The sequence below is a fragment of the Canis lupus genome, chromosome 3 (genome assembly GCF_048164855.1).
Source record: "Canis lupus baileyi chromosome 3, mCanLup2.hap1, whole genome shotgun sequence".
Taxonomy (NCBI): domain Eukaryota; kingdom Metazoa; phylum Chordata; class Mammalia; order Carnivora; family Canidae; genus Canis; species Canis lupus.
In genome coordinates, this window is record NC_132840.1 from 43,655,643 (window position 1) to 43,681,516 (window position 25,874).

Below are 25,874 nucleotides of genomic sequence, written 5' to 3' on the forward strand. Positions count from 1 at the left end.
ACCAAGCCATCTCAGCTGAACAGAAACACACAGTCACTCTGTGAGCGCATCAGGGCTTTACATTCCTATTGAATAAATTTCCTTATTATACTCCCCCACAACATTTTATAGGATAGAGAAGGCCAATACCCCCTTTTATAGATAAGAAAGCACATGTCCAAGAGATAAGTAACTAATTCAAGTTTACAAAGAGAAATAGCAGAGACTCCACCATTGTTTACAGACTCCAAACCCAATACCCTTCCACTAAATAATCTAATGACCCAGAACAGCCAGATAAGATAACAACAGTGTGGACTTATCTAAGTTCTTTTTCTTTTCCCATATCAGTGATAAAAATTGAAGACATTTTCAAATATAGGGAGAAAATACCTGATATCACAATTTCCTTGTTATTCATTTCAAGTAATCTAAATATAGGCAAAGATCTTGGATGAAAACAACACAGATGCATAACAGGCTTAAATTCAAAACTGCCATAAAATTTAATTCAATTTCACTCAGTTAATTCAGGCTCTCCATTTCACTACTTAATAATCTGTCTCTGTCTTCTGACCCTAAAATAAGTATTACTGTGCCATCACCTACCCTACATTAAGTAGTAAATGATTAGAAAATGTTTTATGGAATCACAGGGTAATAAATAGTTACCTAGTTATTCTCAAACCTGTCTATACATCAGAATCACCTGGCAGCTTTTTAAACTATACTATTTCATCCTATATACCCTGGACCTACTAGATCAGGAATCCAGAAAAGAAAAATTTGTAAACTCTTCAGATGATTCTGAGATCCAGCCCTTCAAATCCCAATCTGATCCAAGACTTCCAAGGTAGACACAGGTAACACTCCCACCCACAACCACAGATCTGTCATTCTTTTCTCTTCTGCAACCCACATGATTTCTTTCTATTGATTTTCTTTTTTCCACTCTGCAATGCAGCAGTGATGAGCAGCTGAGGACCTACACTGCAGGCAGGAAGCTGTGGGGCTGATCCTATTCATTGCTCCCCCAATACTCTCATAAACATCTTCTGAATTAGCTTATGGAAAGATAAGTGTCATAATCATAATAACAATAAAAACTGATATTTGCTAAGCACCTATTATGCCATCAGGTGTGCTAATTGCTCTGCATTCATGATCTCAATCACCACATAAACCCTGTAAAGTGATATTATTCCCAAACCCACTTCACATTATGAAAGAGGTCAAAATATCTTTCCCAGGTGATATTGCTAGAAAGTGGCAGAACAAGAACTCAAACCTAAATCCCAAGCTCTTCTCAATACACCCATCGACTAACCTAAAGCTATTCTGAATCCTCTTTGCCTTTAGGACAGCTAGCTTCCATTCATGCTACACATCATAACCCAGGACCCCACTGGGGTCTCAATGGGAAAAGAATCCAAAAAGCTCTTGGATTTTCTAGTAGACCAACTAAAATCTGAACATTAACATCAGGAAAGGGAAGCAAAAGTCTATTTCTGAAATATAAACTGCTCTTTAGAAAACTACTTCTGGAAGAAATCAGCAGTTCTGGAAAATAAAACGTTCAGACTTTGAAGGTACACCAAAGGTGATTCTTCCATTGTGTAATTTGGGGCTTTCCTCTCTAGTTGGTTGGAGAGAAACAATTCAATATTCCAAATGCAATCTCAAATCCCAACTATTTCTTTCTCTTTACTTGCTCCATTAAAGAAAAATAAAGAAAAAAAAGAGTTTCTACCTGGATGTGTTTGACTGGTGGGTGACCATACAGTTTAATGTCCAAACTGAAAGACTTTTAAGAGTGAAAGTGGGATACTATTCATAATTATCCTGGGAAAATAGACATGAAGTGGAATTTATTTTGTTTTTTTTTTAATTTTTATTTATTTATGATAGTCACAGAGAGAGAAAGAGAGAGGCAGAGACATAGGCAGAGGGAGAAGCAGGCTCCATGCACCGGGAGCCCGATGTGGGATTCGATCCCGGGTCTCCAGGATCGCGCCCTGGGCCAAAGGCAGGCGCCAAACCGCTGGGCCACCCAGGGATCCCTGGAATTTATTTTGATGGCAGAATTCAAAGACAACAGAGGAGAAATCAATTGCCATAAACTCACTGAACACTAGGGTTCAGTTTGTTCAATAATTAATAATCCATGTAACTACTATGTGCCAGCCTCTACACTAAAAACTTATCTATGAAAACCAAATTCCTCCAAACCATAAGGGAGAACTGACCAGTCCATTCAACAATTACAACATGAAAAAGCCAGCTGTAGAACAGCAGGTATGACAGGATCCCATCTGGATGGATGGATGGATGGATGGATGGATGGATGGATGGATGAAATATATTGAAAATGGTGTTGTGGGAACAAACAGCAAAATCCTCTAACTCTATATAAGGATAGAACAGGCATGGTTTCACAGGGGAGTGTATCCTGGAGCAGAGATTTACAGGAAAATAGTAGATATTAAACAGGAGAAGAAACAGGTGGGAACAGAGACAGCATATCTCATGCAGAACTAAAAGCCTGTGTAAAGGGAACAGATTCAAGAGCATGCAGAGACCCTTCCATGAAAGACAGTTAAGGTATAGTACTTGTGGCAGTGGGTGGCCAGAGGTAGGGCTAAAGTGGTGGGAAAGGTTGACCCTCAATGCCATGTTGAAGAGCCAGGAGCCCATCGTGAAGATCAGAGGAGGCCAATGACTACTCCAATTGAGAAGGACTAGTCTGTGTAGGTGATATCAGGCAAACAGGAGATAGAGGGCAGAGAGACCTGCACTTGGGAGGCAATGCAATGATCAAATAAGAAATGATGTCGAGCCAAAGAGTAACAAACATTTATGAATCCTGTACCTCAGATAAGAGTTTCAGAGAGAAACAGATTACTCACTGCCTTATGGAAAGTGGGGTCCAACTGAAGCCATATGTAGGGACAATTATATATGGGAATGACTACAGATACTTTGAATAAAAAGCTTAAAGTAAACAATAGAATGTTTTTGACTCTAAACATTTTAAGAGTTGAAGAAAATGCCAAAGTTTTGAAGTCATGAAGTCCTGGAACAAAGGAGAAATGAACAGTTTGGGAGAGAAAATCTTTTTGAGACAGAATTCCTCAAGGTTGACCTCTTTTCTTAAATAGGTTTATGGATAACTGAGAAATATCTGGAATAATATATTTAAAACACAACTATAAAGTATTGCAACCTGGGATATGTTGGGAGGAAGAAAGGAGTCTTTCCTCAGTACAAGATGAGGCATCATACTATTCCATGAAAGAGGTATCAGATTCCTAAACCTGACCCAAGTTCAAAACCCACTAATTGGTTTTGTGACCTTGAGCCAATTATTTCATCTGCCTCTTTTCACTGTAAAATGAGAATAACTACACCTATACCTTAATGGTCTGTGAAGACTAAATGAATTAGGATTCCTGGTGAAAACAGCTGAGTGAACCCAAGTATCCAATTTCATCCCCTCTTGAAATCTGACTAAAATTTGTGTAACACAGTAGATATAGTAAGGTCTTTTTAAGACCAAAACCAGGGATCCCTGGGTGGCGCAGCGGTTTGGCGCCTGCCTTTGGCCCAGGGCGCGATCCTGGAGACCCGGGATCGAATCCCACATCGGGCTCCCTGTGCATGGAGCCTGCTTCTCCCTCTGCCTGTGTCTCTGCGCCTCTCTCTCTCTCTGTGACTATCATAAATAAATAAAAAAAAAAAAAAAAAAAAAAAAATAAGACCAAAACCACAAATATGGGGGGAATAGGAGAGGAGAAAACTGCAAATGACTTTTGGAAGCTGATAATTAGATAGATGTGTAGCAAAATGACTTTAATAACCCAGGAAAACTGAATCCCACATGGATGGTGGCAAAAGCTGACAACCAAATAAATGTACACCACAGAAGCCTCAAAAGTCTCAGGAATTGGAAGCACCAGCACCTGGGGTAAAAGAGGAAGGCTGGGGAGAGATGCCTAAGAAACCATTCTCTCAGCAACTCCTCCACCCAGCAGAAGTCTAGACTAGCACTGTCCAATAAAATTTTCTGCAATAATGGAAATGTTCTCTCTCTTCTCTGCCTAGTATGGTAGCCCCTAGTCACATGAGGCTACTGAGAACTTAAAATGGGACTGAGGCAAATGAGGAACTGACTTCTTAATTTTATTCCATGTTTATTAATTTAAATTTAAATTGCCACACATGGCTAGTGGCTATTGCATTTCAGGACAACGCAGGTCTAGAGGTTTATTTTCTGGAGAGGGTAAGACAGAGGGTTCTGGACCTAGAAAGGCCAGGCAAAGCACAGGAACCTTCAGTACACAGGGGGACTGTGTGTACACACAGAATGGTGAAGGCCTAGATGCTGCAATTTCCACCCTCTTCCCCACATGGCTCCAGAAATGCTGGCAGCTACTCCCTGACACTCCAGGCAAGAGTGAATTACTGTTTTCTGAGAAATGTTACCATCCCACGAGAACACACCTAAAGATACTAACACTGGGGGTTCCCCAATTAATGGCCCATTCAAGTCACTCTTCAGTGAAGTTCAAAGTTCACAGGTCCCACATACATGCTCAGCCTTCTCCTCGTGTTTAATCATGAACAGCCAGCCAAGATAAACCAAACCAATGTCTGAGGAAAGCCTCTAATATAGACAGGAACAAAAGCAACTCAGAATAAACAAAGAGTATTTACAAAGAGATAAAAACCTTAAAAAGTAATTCATGTCCTCAGATTGATAAAGAAACATATTTTATCTACGAAGCATGAATAAGATTGTTTTAAAGTAACACTTCAAAGAAAAAAGAGCTCTTAATTATTAAAACGATGACTGCAGAAATGGGGCACCTGGATGGCTCAGTCAGTTAAAGTGTCCAACTCTTGATCTCAGCTCAGGTCTTGGTCTCAGTGTTTTGAGCCCCGCAGTGAACTTTAAAAAAAAAAAAAAAAAAGACCACAGAAGTTAAATACAGGACTGGAAAAGTGCCATCTGGAACTTTCTAGGTTGATGAAAATGTTCTATACTTTGTTTCGGGTGGTGGTTACATAAGTGTATACAATTGTCAAAACTAAGTGAAATAAACATTTACAATGGTGCCCTTCAATGTACATAAGCCATACCTTTATTTTTTAAATCTCAACAGAAAGGTATGAGGATAAAGGGAAAACTGTTTAGCAAATAACAGTTTGAAAATAAAAGATAAAACATAACAAAATTAGGAGGACCAATCCAGAAAATCACACATCTAAGTAAAAGGAGTTCTAAAGGAAAGACAGAAAAAAAGTGGAGGAAGAAAACCATCATAAGATCATTTAAAAAAAGGTCCCAAAATACACGGATGAGGAGACCTGTTGTGAGTATTACAATGGGAACAATGGAAAAACAAAAGAAGGGTCTACATGAATCCAAAAGAGAATATAAAAAGCCAAATCCAAAAGATCAAAAATTGATTTTTTTTAATAATTGGGTAGCTTTTTAAGAGCTGCATGAAGCAAGGAGAGAACTGACAAATGCCTTCAAAATTCTCAAGGGGAAACAATACCAACCCCAAAATCTATAACCCACCAAATTATCAATAAAGTGTGAAGGGAGAATAATGGCATATTTAGATATTCAAGATCTTAAAAAACTTACCTGTTATGTACCCTCAAAGAGTGAGTAAAAGAGAAGCTCCAAAACAATAAATAAAGATTAAACACAGAGGGGCAAAAACAATTCCTAGGAGGACAGAATATAGATCTCAGGATGAGAGCTGCAGCCAGTCTTTGAGAACAACCCATCCACACTTGGGCAGTGAGACACAAAGGATCGATAGGCTTAGGGCTTTCATCATTAAGATTCTCAAAGACCGCATCAGGGGACAGAATGCCAGATCCCTAACTAAATTTGGCTTTGCTTAATCATACACTGATAAAGTTCCTATTCTTTCCTCAGCGTCCTGATGTCTGAATCAGTAGACTATTTCACTGCACAGAAGTATCCTGCTGTGACCTGCCCCTGAGAGCTAGACGTAAGCTAGGTTGAGCTTAAAAGTGAAAATAAAATATGGAGCAGTCCACTCCTTGTGACTATGGTACTATTTTCAGGCTCCCAACAGCTGGACCACTGCAGTCCTCCAAACATCCCATTTCCCACAACTCTCTTACAACCTTCACCAGTGACTTTTCCAAAAGGCCCTGCAAGCTCCCAACTCCAAATCCAGACTTGACCCAGTGCTTTTGTTCCAATCCAGGGGATAAAGAATTCAAATTAGGACCTATTAAGCTCTCTTGAGAACGATGGCAACACTGTCCTTTCCTTATACACCTGGGTTTGTGCTTGCTTTAGGGACATCTACAATGAAAGGAAGGGATTGATTAATATAGAGGTCAGACTGGTTGGTACCTCTGAGAGGAGTGCAATGAGGAGAGATACTTGGCGATTTCAAAAATACTGGTAATTTTCTACTTCTCTTCTTTTTTAAGATTTTATTTATTTTAAGAGAGAGAGAACACACAAGCAAAGGGAGAGGAAGAGGGAAAAGCAGACTCCTCACTGAGCAGGGAGCCCAATGTAGGACTCGATCCCAGGACCCTGGGATCATGACCTGGGCTGAAGGCAGACACTTAACTGACTGAACCACTCAGTCGCCCCTAATGTTCTACTTCTTATCTGAATGGTGACTATGTTGGTATTTTTACTGACTACACACATGTTTTATAGACTCTTCCATATGTTTTTTTTTCTTCCATATGTTTAATATATTTTTCAATTTAAAAAATTCCCTCCCCCAATGAATTAAATGAGCTAATATATTTAAAGCTCTTAATACAATGAGAGATCTTTATTAGATACTAATTATCAATTACCTACCTCATCTTCTGTAGTAATCCAAATCCTGAGCTTCTTTGAAGACCATCTTGAATGGCAGCAATCTTCTGAAGCCCTGACTATGCAACAATCCCCTCGACTTTTATTGCCAGTTTGTGTCATTATTTACTAGTCATGTACATCTCCTTAGCTAGGTTGAAAACAGAAATGTATTTTAAAAATCATTACTTGTGCTAATGATTGTTTCTTTCAGTCTTCCATTCTCTATTACAAGACACAATGGTGGCCTTGAGCCAAATGTGAGTGGGGCCTGATTGGCACACTAGATCCTCCAGAAAAAGTCAAGTTCTTAGATGAGGTCCTTCCTTCTATGACTCAATGCCTTCCCACTCGTAGCACCTACCTGTGTCAGGGGTCTGACACAGAATAAAAACTCAAATGTTTGCTGATAATAAGTGGAATCCAAAGAAAAAAGCTCTAAGAAAAGTGACAAATATGACCAAACTCATTAATGGAAAAGTAGCCCCTATGGAAAGAGAAAAGTCATTGTAATCATTCCTGGTTAACTGAATTGAGCAAAAATCTTAAGCATAAAGCTCTCTGACAGCCAACTGGGTTGCAGGTATCATATATTCCCACTTTCTGATTCAGTGAGAGTCAAAGCAATACACAGAGACATGTACAATGTAAAACTTTCCTATCCTATCCGTAGGAAAATGAAAGAGTTTCCAATTCAGGTGCTTTCACCAGAGTTTAAGTTCTATACATTTTTTATAAAAGCTGTGCTTTAAGACAGCTAAATGCAGTGACTTTTAACCTGAAAACTGCTAAAGCCAAGGAAAATAAGTTGAATCCATGCCCATTTCTGTTCTGATTCCATTTTTTAAAGTAACTCATAAATGTGCATGACTCACACAGCTGAATATATTGTGATGTTCCTTTATCATTTCATCTTCCGGTGCCAGTAATCCCACATTAGAGTGCCAAAACCCTTTAATAAGTATAGCATGTGCTTTTGGACATACTCCAAAAATTACCACAGGACTATTGCATTAAGAAAAAAACTCCAGTGAGGATTTCTAGGCTTTGGAATACAGGCCCCCCCCCCTCCCCGATTCAGATGCCCAAAATATAACTTCCCTCACCTCTCTATGCACAGCTACTTTTGATACTTGAAACCGTAACAACAATTATCCTTAGGCTTACGTGGCTTTTTTAAGTTTACAAAGCACTTCGACATCTACTAAGTTAGCTGATTCCCTGTGACTAGAGTGCTTATATAGCAGATGTTACCTGTTTCAATATGGAAGAAATGTGCATTCAGAGAATTTAAGTGGCTTGCCCAAGGGTATCCAGCCAGCAAGTGATGGAGCTGGGATTTGCACACAGGTCATCCAAAAGCTGGCTCTTCTCACCAAACTGCTTTGTGATTGGGGGCAAGAAAACAACTGATTGAAATAAAACCTGTTAGAAACTCTTATGATTTTACTTATGGGAACAGTTCAATGTTTCATAAATTTACTTATGCGAGTAGTTCAATCTTTCATAAACACTGTAGACCAAATTATTTTTAAACTTCCTTCTCCCTTTCTTTAGTTCCCTTGAACTGTGAGTTACTACAGTTATCACTTCTAAGAAAGGGTCAACTAAAAAAAGGCCAGCATATAAAAAAGCTACTACCCCTCATTTGTCCTAATCCCTAACCTCACCAGTGGTGAGTGAATTCCATCTACTTCCAAAAAGAGCAAAGAAGTAATGGAGCCCAAATGAGAATCAGGCCTAGCGACCGTTCCAACTCACTCTGTATTCTTACCTTTAATTATACAAGGCTGGAATCCCCTATCAGTTTATTCAGCCAAGTTTTTAAGAAATCACAATGAGGGAATTTCCAAAGCCCATCAAACATCACTATATAAATACTGATCACCTAGGCTTCTCCGTTTACAAACACATTTTTAAAAAGCAGACTAGTCACAATATAAAAATCTCCCTTACTGTTTGCCACTTCAAACATTTAATATGATTTAGGTTTTTGGTTAACCATGCTAGTCAAATGCTGTAAGTTGCTAAATTACTAACTGGGCTGGAACTTTCTAACCATACCTAATTTAAATACAATCATAGATAACATGTTGAAAACTTAAATCACCATACTTGGGCCAAATGAAATCTGCTTTATAATCTGGGTAGAAAATGGTGAGTAAACAAGCTAATCATGACCACCATCTCCACAGCAAAGATATGGAAAAGCCTTAAGGAGAGAGTTCTGGCATCACTCAAACTGGAGTTTCCATCCTGGTCCTACCACTTAGGAGCTATGAGTTTCTGAACTCAGGTTTCTGCATCTGTAAGTAATACCAATTCCCTCTCATCTAACTGTTGTCAAAAACCAAGCACAAAGGAAATCATACATTAGGTGCTAAATTTAAAAAAATCCGTTAATTTCTATGAATGTAAATTCAGAATACAAGGCAATGCCATTGCTGGGGTAATAACAGCATGGAAATTCAAGGGAGGAAACAATTACAGCTTTTTTATACTCCACTCTCCTCCCTCTGGGGTCTGCTCTGATGCAACCTCCTCCTCCACTACCTATCTCCATCAACTCTGGCCTAAAATGACTGACACATAACATAACATAATCAGCACTTAATTAAACATTTTATTATTTTTCCAGAGTTGCTACTAGGCCAGTCCTGACACCTATTCATTTAAGACCTTCAGGGAAAGAGAACTCTTTCCAGAACTTACAGTCTCATTACCCTTTTCATTATTCTCGCTGATTATAAACTACACTGAGACCACAGAGATTACACAATGCCATTTAATTAGAATTAAGAAAGCTTCAAAAGGTCAAAATCACCCTTGAACAGATAACATTAACATTTGAAATGAGCATTCTGACCCCTCTCTAAAACCACTTTGGTTCAGCTCACATGGGGACACTCCCATTTGCTGACTGTGGTGACTAGAACACAAGTTAGAATCCCTCCAACTAAGATTCTCAGGCCCAGGGTGCTGGGGACGAAACCACTGTAACCACTTCACATCCACTCAGATAGACCCATTTTCTAGAACTGCAAAACCATCAGCTAAAAACAACTCTTTATGCAAATGAATTTGGAATCAAGGCTACACATACTACAACTTAAACTGGAGGTTTAATTCTCCCTAGAGACTTCTCTGCACGTTATCAGGCATAATTGATAGGAAACCAGTGCACCATTCTCCTCCACCTTTTTTTAAACACATATTTTGTATTGCTCCCCTTACTACTCTGAAGTAAAAATCAGAAATATAAACTATTCACATGCAAAACATCAAAATAATCAACATGATGTCCAAACTATAAATAAAGGACAACTTAAAGAAATTTATAAGACTCAATTTCAATATGTAATACCTGTCCTACATACACTAGAAGACATAATGAAGTAGTCTAACACTTGTACCAACAGCAGAAAAGCTAGGAGTGCAGTAACTACAAATACAGACAGATACTGGCAAGTTCTTCTTGATTACACAAATAGAAGCACCTCAATATTGGTAACATGATTTATAAAAATGGTGAGCAGCTTTTGGTAAAGTTCTAAGCAAAATAAAATGGTATCTTTCTATAGTACAATATATCAGTTTATATAGCAGCTGCATTTCTAGAAAATTCAGGTGATGTCAGAACAATGCAAAAATTACTTAATGTAAAATAAGATTAGGGTCTAGGCTCATAAAATGAGAAGCCGGTTCTTCCCCTAAAGAATGTCTGGAGAAGCTATTGAAAAATTCTTCTTTGCACAAGACTGACCCTATGCACATTAAAGGATAATTATAATTCCTGATCATTCCCTCTAAATGCCAAAGGTACCTACCCCACCATCAACCAACAAAATCTCCCAAAAGTCACTGAACCAGCTGTGATGAAGGGTGCTGCTTTCAGCCAAGCGGAAGTCTTGTCGTCTTTGTGTTTTCTGTGTGGACCTTAGAACAATGCTTGGTTCCTAAGCAGGTGCTCAGTCAGTCTGAGGAATTGTGTAGTATTTCTTCTAAAAATTTGTTTGTGGGTAGCAGAAAAGCAGAGTCAATATTTTCAGTCAATAGGAAGATGGCATCTACTGGACTGGAATGTAAAACTGCTGACATTTCACTCATAATCAGAAATGCTTTAAATGATGCTATTGTTTCTGCCCCAAAATGATAGCCTAAGACTAGGACAGCAAACACACATTGGGGCATGATGTCCCACTGAGCCTGGGAATGGCTTTAAAATCCATCTCAACATGGCTCCAACAAGTCCTGCCAACTCTTTAGGTTTTCTAACCTCAGAAATATGGGAGAAAGCAAATAGCAGCCTCAAAAAAAAAAGCTTCCTGTGGGTATTTAGAGCCTTCTACACCATTCAATCTAGTAACTTTCACTATCATCTAAGCCCTTGCAATGTGCTTCAGGTACCTACTACTAAATGCTTGTTTGACCCTCATACAATATAAGGTGGTATAAATCTCTACTTCACAGGAAACTGAATGAGGCCTGTACCAATACAAAGCCCAATATCAAAAGCTAGAATCAAAAGCCCAAAAGCTAGAATCAAAGCCCAAATTCTAGCTCGGCTATCCAGCTCCAAAGCCTGTGCTAGTTATCTCTCTGCAACCACCTATGAGATCTGTCTGGAGGAGTGGGGTAATAAAGCTTCCTACTAGAGTGGTATTTCTCTGCGTGGACCCAGGAGGTGGGCAGGCACCTCTAGGTGGACAGCCAGACAGAATGTCAAAAGCCAAAACAAAAAATTCCCCTCTCTCATGGACTCAGCCAGAGGCCAATCTAAGATTTGGGAGGAGTCCCAAATTAGATTTTTAAACCAAGCTTTGGACACCAGGACACCACATTCCCTGTTATATAAAGACCCAAAGCTTCAGGATGGCATCAAGCCCTGCTGAGTGCTGGCTCCAACCTTTCAACACTCGGCCAATAGCTAGATCCTCTTCTCTCCTCAGGAGGGCCAGTGCTATTGTCCCATGTTTGACTTTCCAAGCCTCTAAGCAAGTGCTAGATATTTGCTCAGTCCACAGGTAGCTTAGAGGAGATGCCCCTCCTGCCTGCCCTGTGTATGTGAATCCTGCCTATCTTTCAAGGTCTACGGCAAGGTTGCCCTCCCTTAAGCCCAAAGTCTGTCCACCTTCTCTAGGTGGAAGGAACTGACCCTACTTCAGACTTCATGGCATTCTTCTGCATCACAGCAGACAGTATACACGTCTCCTCCCTAGAGCTTTAGTTCCTTGTTTCCTCCCAACCCCCTACCAATACAAACACTACCACCACCACCACCACCACCATCAGCCAGAAATCCACTTAATGAGTGCCTACCACTGTGCCAGTCATTCTACAGACATTATCTCCTTTAATCTACATATTAGCTCCAATTTCACTGATGAGGAAACTGAGACCTGGCATTATTCAGCTTCCACTGTCATTACACCATAGTGGATACCAGCACAGTGTGGAATCAGACTGCATTTGTTTGGATCTCTGCTCTTCCATTTACCAGCTGTGAAATCTTGGGTAAGTTATTTACCTCTGTGCCTCGGTTCCTCGTGTATAAAACAAGGATAATAATACTTAACAGGACTGTTCTCAGCATTTAAAAAGTTAACATGTGGGAAGCACTCAGCACATGCCTGGCACATAGCATACAGAGGAAGCATTCTCAACTGTTAGTGCTGCCTCCAACCTTGTCTCATACTATGCTCCAAGTTCATACTCTGAGGGCCTCAAATATACCAAACTAGTAGCCACCTTTGTCCAAGCTGCCTTGACCACTCTTTGCACACCAGCTCCTTACCATTCTTTGGGTCTGATGACGTGCTTGTCTCAGAGGGATGCTCCCTAACAACCTAGTTCAAGAAGATCCTGGTCATCTAGGCCCTGCCTCCAGCACCCTCTTCTCCCCTCTCCCACTCTTACCCATCCCCTTACCACACCCTTGTTTATTTCCCTTAGAGCATTTATCACAACCTAGAATTCTGTCATTTGTAGTAACTTAGTCTGTGTATTTGTTTGGGGTCCGATGCCCTGACTAGAGATGAGGGAAAGAATCATGTCTTTCTCAGTATTGTATCTTCTTTACCAGCCAGAGCCTGGAATATAATGAATGCTAAATAAATATCTGTTGGTACCTTGCCTGCTTCTACATAGTAAGTGCTCAAGTAGTATCTGTTGTTGAATTAATAACTGCATGAACCATAGAATCCTTAAGTTAATGCTGGATGGTCACTGCTGCTATGAGGGCAAGTATCAGCCTGCAAGGTGCCATTTTTCTGTATTTGGTCAATTCTGAATTACTGTCACCCAAAACATCTAGTAAGCACCTACACTGAGCAAATCTGTATGTTCTCTGTATATGGCAAAACAATAAAGTCACTGTATTTGGCTAGAAGACAACAGGCAGGATCAGGACTGCAATCCTGTGAAGAGTGCCCAACAGGAGGGAAAGAGTGATGGCTTAAGTCCCACTGCCTTGCTCCCGGTGCAGGGATGTTTTCTATTTCTCACGAAAGCAACAGATCAGCAGCAGCCCTGGGGAGGGCCAGTTTTAGTTCTTAAGGCTGGGGGTCTGCACCATGGAATTTTAAGGGCCACACAAGACACTATTAAGAACACCCTCCCACCCCCTCAGTGCCTCTGAAACTGTCAGTCAGGGTGAAAGCACTGTGTTCCATGAGATGCTCGTGAGAATACAAAAACAGAGAGGGGCAGCCAGCCAATCAATTCACTCCCACCTTTTAAGTCAGACAAGTTTATCAGATTAGCTACTATTACTTGTCAGAGCAGAGAAGCCTGAAAGTGGAGTCCTGAGGTTAAGTTTTCTTATGGCAAAAGGTGATGAGAAAGATTCACAGCAAGGACCCCACACTTCACACACTTCACCCTCTTACCTGAAGCTAACTCTCATGGTGTCTAGTATGTGAGTGGGCACATAGGAGTGCATGCATGTGCCTATACACATGCACAACACATGAGGGAGGAGGCCAGTTCAGTTTCCTGGCTTCCTGCCCCCTTGGGAAGTCCTAACCGTTCAGCAGAGAAAAATCACATAGAGAAGCATCTAGAGACCCAAGGATCCCACTTCTCAGCTTTCCCAGTAACTTGCAGAGTGACCTTTGGAAAGTCACTTCCCCTCTTTAGGCTTCAATTTTACCATTTTACAAATGAGTGAGCTGTACTATAATACAGACAAGAATTTTCAAGCTATGTTCTAAGTAACCCAAATGTTCTGAATGGTATAAAATTCTCGGGGGAAAATATATTCAAATTTCACTTTTCAGCTATATTTTAACAATTTTTGAAATTATAATAAACCCCCACAATTTTTTATAGCAAATTTTAACTCCTTGAAGATTGTCAATGTGATATTCTGCAGACCTCAGAATAAAGCCTGTCTTATCAATCCTGAGCTTATATTTAAACATCTTATAACTGTTACTAATTCTGAAGGAAGCTAGAACTCTTTTTTCTTTTTTAAGATTTTATTATTTATTTGAGAGAGTGAGTCTGAGGTGGGGGGATGAGGGGGAGGCAGGAGAGAGAACCCTAAGCAGACTCTGCACTGAGCACAGAGCCTGACTCAGAGCTCGATCTCACGACTCTTGAGATCATTACCTGAGCCAAAAACCAAGAGTCAGACACTTAACCAACTGAGCCATCCAGGCACCTCAGGAACTCTCTTCTTTACTCAGACCTACACTTGTCTGCTCCCATAAAAGTGCTCAAGCCTTAAGTATACTACTACAGCATACTTGCAGCCTGCTCAACTGAATGCCAGGCAAATCTCAGGCACATCTGCTGGACTCATACTCACAGAGAAACAGTCAATAATGCAATAACAAATAAATTCATAACAGGTTGCACTGAAATAAAAAGTGTGAGCATACGTTATCATCAGTCTTGCACTATTTAATAAAGAAGCATTTGTTAAATAGCTGTGATTCCACTTTGTGATAAAAGTTCCCCCTACTCTTCTTTCAGGTTTCTGGGTCAATTTAAAGTATCCTGAAGCTGCAAGGTAAGTTATTAATAAACTATCTACAATTACTTATTCATGTGAATCAGGTTTTTCCATACTGCAACCAAAACTAAATTCAGAAGTTAGGTAATAAAACTGGAAGATGATTGGGACTGCCACTCTGAACCCAACTCAAAATTCAGTGCCCATGATCAGATTCCCTGTTCTCTTAACTTTATAATTATTATGATATTGATAAGTTATGATATGCTACGTCTGAATTTATAAAATTAGTCTCTTCAGTACACTGAGGTTCCATGTGGGATTAAATTTGAAATGAGGGATCCCTGGGTGGCGCAGCGGTTTAGCGCCTGTCTTTGGCCCAGGGCGTGATCCTGGAGACCCGGGATCGAATCCCACACCGGGCTCCCAGTGCATGGAGCCTGCTTCTCCCTCTGCCTGTGTCTCTGCGCCTCTCAATCTCTCTCTCTCTCTCTGAGACTATCATAAATAAATAAAAATTTTTTTAAAAAAAATTAAAAATAAATAAATAAATAAATTTGAAATGAGTTCCCTGGCTTCCAAAGAGTCAAAAACCACCATACCAGACACCATCAAAGTCCTCTTCAAGCTCTAATATTCATAGGGGAAGGCAAGTTCTAGGTCTGTATTACCTGGCCGCCCTACTAACCAACACTAAAACCTCCATGAGGAGGGAGGGCCCAAGCAAAATCTTCCCTGATCTGTCAACAGTAAGGTTCTATACACCTGGGGCAGCTGTCCACCCTGCATGCCAGTCATCACATTCCCACCTCCCCCACTCACAGGATGAGGGCCATTCAGCTCACCTTAACCATGTGATCAACACTCAGCTATTTGGCATAAGCCTGACTTCCTGTGCCCTGAGGGCTCAGGCCAACATTCAGAGGGGCCCTTAACTTCTAACTATGAAAAGAGTACCCCTTTTGTACAGGGCCCACCTCCCTGTCCCCTCATCTCTGCCTATCAAAAATCTGTTCTTTGTACTGCTGTGGAGAATGGCAAATTGTTACAAACTATCTGGAAGCAGTCTGATAATGGAATAAGATACCTAAAAAATAGGAACCATGTGACTCTCTGAAATATATTCTAAGAAAACATAATTTATGCACACAGAAATTTTACTATAAAGCTATTAATAATCACAGTATTGTTTACAAAAGCAGAAACTTGAAAGCAACCTCAATGTACAAAAAAATGGAGAGATTTTTTAATATGGGATATCCAAACAAGAATATATCTATCTTATCATTAATACCACTCATATTTTAGAGTACTTACTATACACTGGATCCTCTGATAAGGTTCTTTCATCTCATTTAATGCTCACACCAACTCTGAGGTAGATATTACTGTACTTTATAAATAAGCAGGTTCATAAAAGAAATAATTTAGCAGAAGGCTACCTATCTAGGAAGTGTCAGGGTCGGGTTCAAAGCTCACTCACTCACTCTTGTATCCAACAGAAGCATTTCTTAAGCATCTACTAATGTGCCAGCATGGTGCTGCTTGCCAGTTTTGTCACTGGAGCTTTTAATTTTTTTCTTTTTCTTACTGTGGTAAAAACACCTAACACGAATTTACGCTCATAACAACTTTTAAGGGCACATTATGGTTTTGTTCACCATATACACATTGTTGTTTTCACCTTGCATGACTGAAACTCCATAAGCACGAGCAACTCCTCATTCCCCTTGATGTTTAAAAAGTTTTTATTTTGGATTAATTTTAAATTTACAGAAGGCCTGCAAAAATAGTCTAGAGTGTCCTGTTCAACTTCTCCTAACATTAATGCTATTATGGCTTTTAAATTGGCAAAATGGAAAAATCATCAGTTCCATCATCAAATAATCCTGACAGCCAACTATGAGGCAGGAAGTAGCTATTGCTGGTGGCTCTGCCTAGCGACTACACACCTCTCCTCCCCACTGACTTCTGATTCTGTACCACTCTCTCCCCTGCAACACTGGGAAGGGAATGGAGAAAACTACCACAAACCAAAGGTTCTTCCTCAAGCCAGGAAGAAGTCTTAAGCCCCTGCTGATGGAACCTAAAGCCACAGGAGAAGTTTTATTTTTTCCATGAGTACAAAATTTCAGGTTAATCTCAAATAAGAAAGAATAACAGGGCACCCAGTTGGCTCAGTTTGTTAAGTGGCTAACTCTTGATTTCAGCTCAGGTCATGATCTCAGGGTCATGGGATCAAGCCCTGCATCAGGCTCCATGCTCAGCTGGAAGTCGGCTTGAGATTCTTTTTCTTCCTCTCCCTCTGCCCCTCCCCCCACTCACCCTCTCTCTCTACATAAATCTCTAAAAAACAAAAGAAAGAAAAAATAAGGAAAATAAAGAAGTAAACACTACATCAGTATTAGCTATATGTATCAGGCATCATACCAAGCCTTTTACCTATACTTACTCATTTAATCATGAACCATAACATAAGGTGGGTACCACTATTATCCCCACTTTACAAATGAGTAAACTCAAGTGTAAAGAAGTTCAGTTTTACTGAAAGTTCTGCAGCTAGTAAAACACTTCCCTTGCCTGGGAAGAGGGAGAACATAAGGCTCCCACCACTCTGCTTTGAACTTGTAAATTCCTAGATTCCTGGACTTGTGAAGCTATTTTTAATAACCGTGGCCACTATCCAAACATTAGAACTGACCAATCTCAGGCTCAGCAAAACTGTTTGCGAGTGCAGCATTTTTCAGGGCCTGAGTAATCTTCACATATGAGTGACGTACCACTCTCTATACACGATCCCAGGGGAAATGAGGAAACTTCAGAGGGACTTGCACAACACTGCCTAAAAGAAGATTCCAAAAGGCTCTTCACATGTTGTCTTCACAGTGTCCCAGCATGATACTTACCTCTCGCCTCCCTCCTCCCTTCGTGATCTGTGCAGGCAACGTGCTGAGCGATGCTCACTCGTCAATAGGAATTCCAGGACACACTGGACAGACTTTGTTCTTGCACTGCCCTATCACAGTGATGGCCTCAACAAAACTGTGTGACCAGAATTCACTCCAAAGGAGCCTCATGTCTCTGACCACACAGCAAGATGGAAAGTATAAAAAAGAGAGTAGTATATTTCTAGCACAAAAATCAATCTGTTTGCTTCATCAAATATGCTGCTTTGAACAAAATTTTTGCTTTCAAAGAATTCTTAGTTTGCCTTAGACTCACTTTGTTTCATTCTTTGAATGAAGTGACTAACTTTGAATCATTCAAGACAGCTCTGGCCTTTAGGATTTTCAGACACTAAGAGTATACAATTACTGTATAAATATGGAAGACTCGAGTAATGCAAGTACACTAAATGAGATATAGGGCAAAGGACCTACTCAGATCTACCTCTGGAACCAGGAAGTTGGCACAGAGTGATGCAGACACTAGTAGGAGTCCTACACAGAAGGAAAGATAAATGCTGGCCCAAACCCAGGAAGGACAGAGGTATCTCAGGCAGCCAGAAAACACATGGAGAAATGGAAAGGACCCAAAGCAGCCTGGGTTCTAGTCGCCAACTGAGATCAGTGAGGAAGAGCTTCAGTGAGATCCCAAGAGGCAACACTCAAATAGCCTCCAATCTGGTCCTGAGAAACATGCTCAATAAATGACATAAAGGCACAGCATATGAGGCTGTTTCTGAGAAAGGGAACGTGATGGGAAAGGGTGGCCACAACCAAGGTTCAGGTAGTGAAAAGCTGGGTCCTTTTCTCACCAGCAGTACCTGGCATCACTGTGAACAGAAGCTACAATGACTCATCATGACGAATCCATAGAAAAATGAAGAAAAACACATGAAAGGGAAAGGCTGGCATTCCAGTAACAAAACAAGATGGGTAGGGACCTCAGGTCATGGACCTCTATGACTGCTCCCTCAACTGACTGTTCTCAAGGCTCTGTCCTCCTCAGATTTTTCTGAAAGTTCTCTCACCTATTGGACCTGAAGAATTCTCATTCTCTAAAATTCAGCTCAAATGACTCATCCTGTGAAGTCTTCCTGACTTTCCCAGACAAATGTAGCCAATCTCTTCTCTGTGCTCCCATAGGACTTTGTTAAACACAGGAATTACAACCTTAGCTTGCTTTGCTTTATAAATAGCACCCACCAGACCACACCAAGGTCTGAGACTATGCATTATTCAGTGTTATTTCTCATAGTCAAGGCTTCTAACAGAGTAGGTACTAAATGGATGAATAAATGTCTACCAGCAGGACCATCCAGAGTTCCCAAGGCCATAGCATTCTGCAGGAAGATTCATGTTCAACTTATGAAACCAGCTTACTTACAGACCAATCCAATCCTAGCCATGAGGACATGCACACTCCCCTCCCTACTTTCTCTAACACAGGAATGAGGGAGCTCTTCCCTTGACTGTCCTCTAGAAATGGTAATGCAGATGCAGCTGACATCTTTGGGGATGACATCACCAAACAAATCTAACTGGTTTTTAACCACACAGACACTAACCAAAGTAAAGCACCAGACTTCGAAGGTGTTGAAAAATACTTCAAAATAGTTTTCTGACCTCTTCCGTCCTCTGCCCGTGAGAGGCTACAAACAGAAAAACTGAGCATATTTCACTTTGAGCCAAGTCTCCAACAACCTGTCCTTTCCTCCTACTCAGCCTGAATGGAGAGTCACCTGGGTCTCTGGCAGTCACTTGCTGTTTGTCCAGCCTTTCCTGATGACACAGAATGCCTGAGACACTGCTGACAGAATTACCTACAACCATCATGGGTCATCTCTGATGCTAAGAGAGGAGAGGGAAAGTCCCTGGAACGGGACTGCACTTTTGTCCAATGGATGTCAGAGACATAACTGACGTACAAATAAATCAGGCAAGGCTGCAGTGTGACCTGACAGGATCCAGAAGGACTGTCTTAGAACAGATCTGTATATGTCTCAATACCTAGGACGCTGCTCCAGAAACAAATGATCCAAGGACACACCCTTCCATTTCCTGCTTCACAAAGCTTCCAGGGAACCTAGTCTGGAACCCGGCCTCACTCACCAATATCAATATGGGACTCGGCAAGTGAGAGGCCAATAAGCAATTTCCAAAGAAAACTCCCTCATCACTGCAGCACTTCCTTTCCTTCCATGCTCAAGATCACCCAGATTAAGCAACACAGATGAGAGGCAGAGGTTTATTAGAGAACCACAGGATTTCATGGTTAGAATGGACGAATAAACACTCACCCTCCTCTTCTCAGGCAATAACCATCTATACTTTCATTATTAGGGCCAACAAGTCTCTCTTCTTACCCTCAATTCTACAAGCCCAAAGACTGCAAGAGAATCCTTGTTAAGGCTCCAAAATTCTTATATTATAGAAAAATTCATTCATTTTTATGGGAAAATTAAGTTCTTTTTCCCATGAAATCAAAAAGAAACACCTACATCAATGCCCATTAGCTGCCAGACACCCAGGACTTTCATAAGCACGACTAGAGAGGTGGAGCCAAAATGCTGAGAAGAAGTGCAGCCCCATAATTAGACTGCTTGGGTGTGAACCCAACTCCACCACTTACTACCTGTGACCTTAAAAGGGGGGAAAATACTAGGACCTAACTTATGATTGTTAAGAAAATTAAGTTAATCTACTTAAAATGGTGTATGCTAAATTTCCTCCATAAAGAAAGAGGCAGAGCCAATGTCTCCTTGAATATATGCTATTCCACATTCATAAGAATTTTCAACATGACAGGAGAAAGCATTAGGCTGAATCATATTGAACTTCCAACATTTTACCATTTTTTTAACCCACAGAAATGACAATTTCATATGGTTAAATCAAATAGGTATGAAAGAGGATCACAAAGCAAATGATTTCAAATGATTGTTTAAAAAAAAAAAAGGATCAAATATCTGTGTGGGGCTGATCCTCCCACCCCCAGTTTGGTCTGCGGGACCTTGTGAAGGTTGAGCAACCTTGGCTATCTGTAGAGCTGGCTGGCTGCCAAGCTGGCTTCCAGCTACCACCACCACCTGTTACTTTGACAATTGTAGCTTCTGGGTTTACTAGGACCATTTACAAAACCAGAGGCACCTTTAGGAAGCTCAGAGGCTCAAAATGCCCAATCTGTAGTGATTAGAGAAATTTACAGCATCCTTCCTCTTCCAATGGTGCTTCTGGCTTCCGGAGAAACCACTTCATGTTTAGGACATAGTCACAGTCTTAACCAGTGCCACCCAGACTTCAGCCATTATTCCAGCTGTACCTGGAGTCATTCAGAAAACTAGTTCAAAAGAAGTTTCAAAGACCCAACATCGAGCATCTTTTATCTTAGATGGTTTCTCCGTAAGTTTAAAATCTTCAAAAACTAGAGAGAAAAGCATATCACTTGTGCTAAAGTTCAATTAAACAGACCTTCTCTGTAACTATCTTTGCAACTTCCTGCCAATCTGTAACTGTTTCAAAATTTTTAAAAATATTTTAAGTTCAATTACACAAAGACACAAGAAATGAGCCTTTAATAAAAGACAACTTTAATGAAAAATTTTAGATGCACTGTATGATTTTGTCATTTTTTCCATTAATGACAGAAAGACTTTTCAACTACTGGCTCAAAATAATGGAATAGCAACAGAATCTTTCTCTGGCCTATAAACTAAGCCTAGTTAGGGAAAAAAAAATCCAGAAACACTTGTACTTGTCTGAATCCTTCATTCAGCCATACGTGAAGACACACAGATGATCTGATTAGTTTGGGCATCATGACCGTGTTTCAGCTGATTCTATTGCTTCCCTTCCCTCAACATCAAAACCATTTATAAAGCCCAAAACAGTTATTAGCTCTAAATGAAACTAGCAAGTAAACTCTTTTATCAATACCAGATCACATAATTCCATGTTCCTCAGCTAAAATTAAAAGTTTACTGCAAAAGAAACTGAAAAATGCATGTTTCCTCATGGAGTCCCTCATCTGAATATTTTATGTAAGATGAGGGCAGAAGCAGATGATAGAATCACCCAGTATCGGCAGATGCTGCCTGGTGCCCCTGAATAAAATTGTGGTCATTTGCCCTCCCCTGGCATTCTCATTTAATGTCATAATTCACTTAATGTTTAATAATTAAAGAAATTAATTGAACAAAACTGAAGATCCATCTGTTGGCTTGTATTTGTTTAGAGCACTGCTCTCTAAAAGCAGATAACATATTTTCTCCTAAAGACAACTCTGCCATGGCACTCTGTCTTGGCTGCCACCAGCCCTCTTTTCTAGGGTCAGGCAGATGGCAAATGATTCTGTAAGCAGTGGATCTTTGCACGAATGTTTACGTATGAGCACAACACACCCTCTAAAAGTGACTATGCACTCAAGAATAGCAGATGGCAGCCTAAAGCTCATTATACAGAACAAAGGAAAAAGTATAGACATCTGCCACACCCCAACTTCAATACATCCACCCAAAGTTCACAAGAGCTTCAGTTTGGAACTAACATATAGCATGGTTTCGTGGTAAAAAGCATGAACTCTGAAGTCATACATGAATTACTCATTTATAAAGTGAATAAGATACTTAATTTCTACAAATCTTGGTTTCCTCACCTTTAAATGTGAAGATCATCCAGTGCATAAAGGTTGGGCACACAGTAATGTGTAATTTATAAGGTCAAGGTCAAAAACATAATCCCCATAAAAGGCTTAAAAAAAAAAAAACCACATGGTTTCAATCTGCACTTTGAAACTCAGATGTACTATACCACTAGTGTATGTGTGCCACACAGTCAATAAAAAGGGGAAAGGAAATAGACTATGGGTCTCCCCACTGGGTGACTCAATACTATTCATTTGTAAATAAAGACCAGTGTGCAAAATGTACTCTTATATTTGCTAAGCTTCATTGTTTTGGAACACACATAAAATATGAGTTCACCAAAGGAAATGCTGCAGGATTTTAAACAAAAATATTCATGAACATTACATGTTGCCAGGTCTTTTCACCTAGAGTTGTGCATGAAATACGAGTGACTAGATGCTAACAAGCCTGTAAATCCTATGATATAAGGCTCTATATATCCAAGCACACTGATCATTTCAAGTTAAACTATAGTAAGCACAAGAATTCTAGTCCAAAACTGATTAGTCTGAAACAAATATATATATATAGTGTGTATGTGTGTGTGTGAGAGAGAGAGAGAGAGAGAAAGAGAGAAAGAGAGAAAGAGAGAGAGCATGAGAGAGCACATACGCAAGAAAGAGTGTGTGTATTGTGTATATACATAACTCAATAGACCATGAAGGGCATCCCTGTCATAATAATAAAAGCTATCATTTACAGAAGATCCACTATATCCAAAGTCTTTCAATCTCAGTATCTTAAAAGCTAAGGAAAGTCAGGTTAGGAGGGGTTTCCCACTCCAAGGCAATAGAGCCAACAAGTGGTAAAACATAAATTTAAACCCAAGTATTTTTACTCCAAACCATGCTAGGCCCCTGTAACCACAGGGCTCAGTATAACAATGTGTGTTCATTACTGAACCAGATTAACAGAGAAAAATAAATTGTATTCCATTATGTCAGTGCAAAGACATAGGAAAGCTATTTTTTAACTTTTTCATCAAAGTAAAGTTTTTAAAATATGGTAATCATAAGAATACACTCTCATCCACCTAGAAAACTTGACTGTCCCAAAATGATTCACCCCTCTGGGTTTGAAGAGTCAAGAATTTAACTTGCATCCACAATGCAAGTAATTTGCACTATAATCTATATCCACATCCAGAAAAAAAAAATTCACTCCTGAACTCTATGGAAACATTTTTCAGTATGTTAATACTTAAAATGCAACATTATTACTGGACTGCAATTATACTACTGGAAATTTCTTCATTTGGACCTTTGAAGCTTACCTGCTTATTATCTTGATAACAATCAGGAATGAAAGGTAAAATGAAAACCATTTGTCTTGTATTTTCAGGACAAAAAAATTAAGTGAAGTCAGCAGTTTTTTCAAATTTCTCATAGTTAGAATGCAAAAAACTGACCCCCTTTCAGAGTCCTCTACTCCTCCTATCAGAGAAATTGTAGCTGCAAAGAGGACCTCAGAGCTGAACATTACATTCAAACACCTACAAAGGAGCTTCATTTTACAGATGAAGAAACCAAAGCTCAGCAGTATGAAATAACTATGGTCTGAAAGTCAGCTACTATCAGATCCCAACACAAGTCCAGGTGCCTGACTGGGTAGGTCTAGTGGCAATGTCTGAATCTAAAGACCAACTGAAGAGCCTGAGGTCAGCTATATTCCATCAGTGCCCCCCCAGGATTTGGTTTAATTCTCAGGCAAGACAGGGGAGATGGTGAAGTGTGATATACAGGCCAGAGGAACCTCTATTGACTAAAGTCCAGTCAGCCTGCCTCAACTGCATCAGCCTGGTACCTGTTACTAGTAATGAAAACAATTCAGAATTAGAGAAAATCCAGAAAGAGAAAAACTACTCCTGGATGAACATAATAATCATAGGCAAAGATAAACTATCACATTAGAAGAAAAGAATTAAGATGTTTTATGAGGAACATTTGGATGAGGAAATTTGATGTATCTTAGATGGGACTGGAGATTTTGACATCAGAGATAAAGAGGATGGTGGATCCAGATTTTCATGGAGAACGAAGTAACACTAATACTTTCTGCAGGAATTTATCACTGCTCTACACTGGATGAAAAGAATTATGTTATTTTCTTCTGACTCTTTGCTGGAGAACCAGTATGGACTGTTTTGATGCTCAAGGAGAAAACATGAAATTTTTGGCCTGGACAGCATAGTGGTGCTCTCTAGAGACTAATGTGTTATTTGTAAAGGCCCTAAACATAACTGATCAAAAAATTAAACATTACTCTTTGCTTTTTTATAGTACACGCAAAGATAGGTTATCTTTCTTTTGCAAGACTTATTTCACCAGAATATTTTTAAGAAACAATAAAATTGATTTTTATGTAAAAGAAACTACAAAAAGTGCACAAATCATATTTGTTTTCTTTAAAGCAAGAATAGTGGTTCAGTAGCCCTGGACTAGTATATACATTCAACTTTAACCTAAATGAAAGTTTAATCTCCCAAAATGTAACTATTTAGCGTGCCCTACCTGGGCATGATTCTTAGACTTTATGCCAGATATCAAAAAATGCCATACTTGTCTTAGAAGAAGTGACAGTAAATAACATAATTCACCAAATATGATATTTTTCCTCCCTAAATATATGTTGGGATATGCTGCACAATGGCAGAAGAACCTCTCTTATTGTGGGGTATATTTTCAGTTGCTTACACAACTTTCTTGTTCAAAATAAAGTAAATGTCTCAATTTTTTAAAAAGAAAAAGACCAAATGAAGAGTACCATCATGTGAAAAGTTAAATGCAGCATTACATTCACTTTCTATCTTTAACCTACTCAGGAAATTAAATACTGTATTTAATTCCTGTAAAGATTTTTTAAATAGTTGTAACATGCTTACTTTTAGTTTAGTGATTGGCTTCTATTTGACTAATAGGAAATTACTCTAAAGCCAGAGAAGCTATTGTTGTGGGGTTGTTGTTTTTTTTTTCCCTAATTCCTCCAAAACTCAAAATGTAACCTTTTATTATATTGTGTTACTAGTTTTAACTATAGTTATTGTTCTCAGAAATGCCTAGCCCTTCCTAATAATTAGTAGCATCATAAACACTCTCTATATAGTTTATTATTGATATCCATTATCTTGTCAGATCCTCATTAACAACTCTGGTCAGATGTGATTTCACAAAAGAAATCCAGTTAGAGAGAGGTTAAGCCACCTCCTCAATATCATCCTAATACCAACTGCCTGGAAACAGCCCAGTGCTCTAATGCCCTTTGTAGAGAGCTCTAGCATAACTTAAAAAAATTTAACACATGGATTTCAAATCCGAGGGAAGAAAGATAATTTTATGTGTGCATGTGGTGGGGCAACTGGATAGCCCAGTCAGCAGAAAATATTAAGTCAGCATTTATCTAATACACTAAAATAAATGCCCCATCATTTTTTAAAAACTCAGATA

General features: G+C 39.6%; 1 protein-coding gene and 1 long non-coding RNA gene across 9 annotated transcripts in view; one reads left to right on the plus strand and one right to left on the minus strand.

Annotated features, from left to right (window-relative positions):
• JAK1 (Janus kinase 1) overlaps positions 1–25,874 on the minus strand; it is a 156,105-nt gene that overhangs the window by 74,963 nt on the left and 55,268 nt on the right. Inside the window, exon 1 of one of the 8 annotated variants that reach the window (XM_072820620.1) lies at positions 6,851–6,977. The exons of 6 other annotated variants lie outside the window; for them this stretch is intronic. The gene's annotated coding sequence lies outside the window, so the exon portion shown is untranslated. Of the gene's footprint in view, positions 1–4,845; positions 4,923–6,850; positions 6,978–25,874 lie in introns of those variants that run through there. One more of the 8 variants, XM_072820619.1, reaches the window with a different exon arrangement.
• LOC140630445 (uncharacterized) overlaps positions 1–25,874 on the plus strand; it is a 42,859-nt gene that overhangs the window by 13,408 nt on the left and 3,577 nt on the right. Inside the window, exons 3-5 of the long non-coding RNA XR_012028210.1 lie at positions 9,043–9,155; positions 12,217–12,361; positions 14,825–14,861. This is a non-coding gene — a long non-coding RNA (uncharacterized lncRNA). The remainder of the gene's footprint in view (positions 1–9,042; positions 9,156–12,216; positions 12,362–14,824; positions 14,862–25,874) is intronic.